The sequence below is a fragment of the Heterodontus francisci genome, chromosome 17 (genome assembly GCF_036365525.1).
Source record: "Heterodontus francisci isolate sHetFra1 chromosome 17, sHetFra1.hap1, whole genome shotgun sequence".
Taxonomy (NCBI): Eukaryota; Metazoa; Chordata; class Chondrichthyes; order Heterodontiformes; family Heterodontidae; genus Heterodontus; species Heterodontus francisci.
In genome coordinates, this window is record NC_090387.1 from 44,112,502 (window position 1) to 44,118,501 (window position 6,000).

The following is a 6,000-nucleotide window of genomic DNA, read 5'->3' on the forward strand; positions in this document are numbered from 1 at the left end:
ATCTCTGTCTTGGACAAAACTCTTGACGCATTGTAAATTGGTCGTCGATTACTATCAGGCTGTTCTTGGAAAAGGATGAGGCATCTGCACCGATTGTTGTTGGCAGAGTGGGTTATAGTGTGTTCAGATGTCAGATGATATGAGCATTTCTTGAATCTTTCAGATTGCCTGTTCTTGATGTGAACTCCAACACCACGCTTGATGTTTTTTCAAGAGTTGTCTTAATGGCTCGGTTAACCGCAATAGATGAGGTAAAAATTTGGCTACTTGATTCCCTATTCCAAGAAATCTTGGGGTTTTTGGACCGTGGTTGGAATTGGAAACTCATTAATGGTTCTCGTCTTTTGCGAATCTGCCACTATGCCATTGTTACTTACAATGTGTCCCAAGAAATGGATGGACGTCTTGGAGAATTCACACTTGTCATTAAGCATGAGCCCTTCTTCCTGAAGACAGCTTAAGACTGCTTATACTCGCTGGTCCTATTCTTCTATGCAATCTCCATGCACCAGGATGTCACCCATGTGACATAAAACCCCTTTGAGACCTTGCAGTATGTTGAACATGGTCCTTTGAAAGATTTCAGGTGCGTACGTTATCCCAAATGGAAAACGATTGAAGCAAAATCATCCAAGTGGTGTGAGAAATGTTGTGAGTAATCTTGACTGCTCATCAAGGAACCTGCCAAAAGCCACTATTTGTGTTGAGTTTAGTGAACATTCTGTTTTTGGATAGCTTTGCCAGGCTGTTGTCTACCAATGACATAGGATTTCCCTTTTCATTGCTTTGTTAAGCTACGTTAAATCTGCACAGATACAGAGAGTATCATTTGGTTTTGGAACTGGAACCATAGGTGAACACCACTCTGTTGGTTTTGTGACAGGAGAAATGACTCCCATTCTGGTCATCTCCTCCAGCTGATTTTGTACTTGGTTTATCAACAGGTGTGGTATTTTTCTGGATGTAAAGATACAGATCGGTCTGGCATCTTCTTTTAGCGTAGTTCTATACTCTGACTTCAGCCTTCCTAGACGGGAAAACAGTTTGTGATAGTCTGCTTGAAAGCAACTGTTTGACTCTGGCTGTTTGACTTCATCCACCTTTTTAAGTAGATGTCGGTTTAAGCACACTTTTCTGCTTAACAGGGAAAATTCTTGGTTTTTCAAACTAGGTTTAGTGATAGTTTCCTAGTTTCCATAATCTGTCTCCCTTTATATTGGAGAGTTGCTTGAGGCTACCTTTCACCTTCAGTTGGATCCCTCCTGGACCATACAACTGTGTGTCCATTGGTTGTACGCAATGTCTCGTCAACCATGGCTATTGGTATGACAGAACTGTAACACTTGCACCTGTGTCCAATTTGAAATTAGTAATACATCCATTGACATAGATGTCTGCTGTCCAAAATCCTTGACTGGGGTCATTAAGTTCCCCTAGGAAGTCTCCTGATTTATCTTCCACTGGAAGTTGTTCCACCTCATTCATTTCTCTATGTGTGAAGACATTTTGTTTTGTAAATTTGAGAGAAGAGGTTTTGCTCTGGTACATATTTCTGAAGTGACCTGTCTTTTTGCAATTAAAGCATTCCACTTTATTGGCAGGACACTGATCATGTCTGTGGGTATTTCTGGCTCCATAGCGCTGGCACGGTTTCACGGTGTCTTGCACCCTCTCACCTGTGTGTACCTTCTTATCCGGGGATTGCTTTTCCATCCTGGACTTCAGGAACTGAACTGAACAGTCATGGGATTTTTTTCTGATCCAAGGCCTCTCTTCAGGCTACAAAATAGCTCTGTTTTGTCTTCGAACTTCTGCTTGTCGCACCATCTGAATTACTTTCTCGAGTGTGAGGTCATCTTTAGACTGCAGGATGTCTGACAAGGACTTGTCAGCTAGTCCCGTCACTATTAGGCCCCTGATCAACTCAGACTTCAGTTCTCCATACTTGCAGCCCTCGACCAATCTGTACAAATCATTAATGAAAGCATCCATGCATTCGTCTATCTTCTGGACTCTCATTAAACTTTGCTCTATCTAGGATCTTATTACTTCTCAAATTAAAATATTTATCGAATGCTTGAAACACGTCCTCAAATTTGACTGAAGCTTCATTTATGCCTTGCCTTATGATCACGTCATCAGCAATGGCACCCACGGCGTATTAACTTGCTCAGCTTCTGTTTTAGTGTGCAGCTGAGAAGCTATTCTAAATCTTACGAATCTTTTACTCCACACTGACCAATTCTGTATCTGATTGGCTCCTTCCCAATTGTAGAAGCTTTCGGGCATCATATGTTTCAAATCCATTCTTTGCTGGGCTTTATTTTTTTTCAGGGTGGTTATCTTTCTTTAATAATTTTCTTTTTCTTTTTAGGCTTGCTTGCTTTAATGGAGGTGTCCCCACTCTGTTTGGGAGTTCCCAGGCTTTTTCAGGGGTTTCCTGCTCTTCGAAAGTTCCTGCACTTTTCTGGGATTTCCTGCTATTCGCCCTCTCTTTCAGCCCTAGTTCAGGATTTGGTTTTTCCCTGTTTATCTTTCTGTGCACAATGCCATTAGAAAATTACTGCAACCTTTTCAAAAGGCTTCTTACCTGATCGCCGACTGTCGGTACCATGACTCGCCCGATTGCTGGATTCTTCTTGCAGGCTGCCACGCTTCTGCAGTGCAGCCTGTAATTCAATGCAGTGACTCCCCGAATGTCTGTGTCAGAGCAGCTATGGAGTGCTTCACAGCCTCTTTTGCAGATAAGCAGTTTTCCTCAGCCTTCAGGATCTACTGTGCCAGCAAATAGTATTCTTTAAATTCGTAGGTTGTCTACCACTGTCACCATATTGTGTATTGTTGTAGCATAGATCGCGTGTTGTCTACAGAAGTCTCAAAGTCTTTATAGGGCTAAACTTATTTATTATAGACATATAACTATTTACACTCTCCACAAGCCTATCTAGCCAGCAAACCTCATGCTACTTCTAGCTTCTTCCAAGCAGATATCCAAGTGACTATTACATCATCATCACAACAGTGGGAGGGGTTTACTCTCACTGTCTCAAATATTAGCCCTTTCAGGGCCTTGTACAACAGAGGAGAGATGACATCTACATGTAGGGGGCCAGAGGGCACTCCAGAAATACTATTGGAAGGCAGTGGGAGCAGAAAGCTGTGGTGGTCAATGCCAGGAGTGGAGACGTGTGTAGAGTACCCAAGAAGTTCAATGGTCAAAGCCAGTAAATGTACCTTTAAATGTCATATCCCACCAACTGCCCCACTGGACTCACACTCTGCTCAATGCAGTCACCTGCCAACAATCTGTATCAATCATGACTGAAACCTAACATTCCTAGCCTCACCTCATCCTCACACACTTAGCACCACTGCAAATCTCACACACACATCTCACAGCTTGCGCACAAGTGGGCTGAATTTGGTGCAGCTGCTTGGAGCAGGAATGGTGGCGTGGGGGGCTGGAGAATTGCATCGGAAGCGGCCGACCGGAAATCTGACATTGTGACATTGGTTCCGGATTTAGCCAGTGGTGGGAAAGCACCAAGACGACATCACCACCCCCCAGCTCCCCCCACACCCCACCCCCCCTCCCCCCCGGCGCAACGGGAATGCAATTTAAATTGCAGAACACTAAATTTCAATACATTCGCATCTAATTCATCGCGATTCAATGGGGGGCTTGGAATTAAGTGGATGATGGGCGGCCCTCATGTGCCTTTGGATTCCTGGTTGTTGAAAGCTGGAGGCACTGAGGAGAGACCTCAGTGCCACAATAGGTAGGCAGCCATGTTCAATGTTGCATAGGGGAAGAGGGGGTGCAGAGGCGATTTTTGGCCTACAGTGCTGTGCACTTTGCAAGGGGGATTGTGGTCTTGGGTGGGAGTGGCGGCTGAGCAGGGTCTCAGGTGGTTTTGGGTGGCTGTATCGGGTGTCCAAACTGTTAGGTGAGATATTTGGCTGCCCATACTGCTGTTTGAAAGGGTCGGCTATCAGCAAGGGTGGGCACTGAGGACCATCAGGGAGTCTGCAGGAAGAAGGCACATTGGTCACCTGACATGAATCTCATACATCCTGTCTTTTTGGACCCTGTGGCGTAATGCGGCACCTCCAATGGAGGGAGGGTCAGGAGGCAGCTGCACCTACCCGTGAAGCTCCACGACGAGAGCAGCAGCAGCCGGCCATGCCAAGAAGGGCCCACCTGTGCCAGAGAGTGTACCGGACTTGAATCAGCTACCTCCAAATGTCCGAGTGGCATTGTCACCAAAGACTACACCTCTCCAGGGAGGCCGTCACCGACTTATGGACCCTGTTGCAAGACGAGATGTGACCTATGGGATTTGAGGATCACCCTATGCCAGTGGCCCTGAAGATCACAGTGGCACTAAACCTTTATGCGTCTGGATCATTCCAGGGATCCACCACAGACATGTGTGGCGTCTCTCAGGTCACAGCCCACTGTTGCATCAAGGAAGTGATGAAGGGCTGGCGACTATGTGAGCTACTGGAACGATCCTGACAGTCAGGCTGGGAGGGCCATCGGATTCAGGGCCATCGCTTGATTCCCCCAGATACAAGGTGTGATAGAGTGCATGCATGTGGCCATTAAGGCTCCCATGGACCAGCCAGCTTCCTTCATCAACAGGAAGGGCTGCCATTCAATCAACATTCAACTGGTCTGCTACCACCGAAAACCTTTCCTGCATGTGTGTGCCCGCTTCCTAGGAAGCAGCCACAACGTCTACATACTTTGATAGTCCCAGGTACCACAGCTTTTCAGGCCCCCGCTTGCCTTCAGGGATGGATTCTCCAGGACAGTGGCTATGCATTGAAGACATGTCTTCTGATACCTGTGAGGAACACTCCCAATGCAGTGGAGAGGTACAACACTTGCCACTGCAATACCCGAGCGACCATCGAGCAGGCCTAGATCGATCTGGTGGAGCCCTGCAGAATGCCCCAGCAAGGGTTTGGTGAATCATTGTGGTCTGCTGTGCTCTGCACAATCTAGCATTGCAGACGGGGGGAGGCATGATTGAACAGCACTCACCCCCTGAAGAGGAGGACGCGGAGGAGGAAGATGAGCAAGCAGCACTGGATGTTGAAGCCCTTGCAAAGGAGGCAAGGCAGATTGAGCTATGGCCAAGGAAGCAAGAGACAGTCTCATACTTACCCGCTTCCAGCCACCATGATGGCCACTCAGAGTAAACACAATAAAGACGCACCTTAATGCATGTAGTCTGTTGCTTCCTTTCTATTTGTGTTCTGTGCCTAATGCCCAGCCGAACCATGGGCTGTGGCCCATGGGAGATCGTATTCAAATGAGGGCTGTTCTTAGATTGGCATCCAATGAGGGGGAAGGTGAAGTCAGCAGCTCACAATTAAGGCGTGATAGAATAATTCCTTTACACAATGAAGGTTAGTTGCAAGAATAGAAGAACTTTATATGATGAAGCAGATGTCAAATTTCAAACACCTGTGAAACTCCAAGTCTATGTGGTTTTCTTTATATGTTTATGAGCGCTTCTACAAGGTTTGATCCCAGCAACAGCAGCTGGGCTGGAGACAGCCTCCTTGGCCTGTGATCATTAGCTGGCCGTCCTCTGGCGGCCTCAGACCTGGAGGACCCCAGCTGCCGGAGGGTTTCCGGGACAGGGGCAGGATGTTCCTCAGCCATTGTGGCTATGGGAGTTGGTCTCACTGGCGAAGGGGCTGAGGAGCCAGTGTCCACTCTTGGAGCACCCTGAGGGGAGCTCCCAGCTGTGGAGGTCAGCCTCTCCTCATCCCTTTCATGGCTCACTTAAACCTCCCTGCTCACCACAGAAGGATGAGGACCTGGAGAAGGCTCCAGGGGCCTCGTCCTTCTCTCGCCTTGCCACTGCTGCGTTGAGCTCATGGCCAAGGCAATGTTTGTGGGACCTGGCTCTCCATGAGGGTCATCAACCTCTCGATGGAGGAATCAATGCACTCAGATGCCTGAGACATGGCAGCACTCATGGC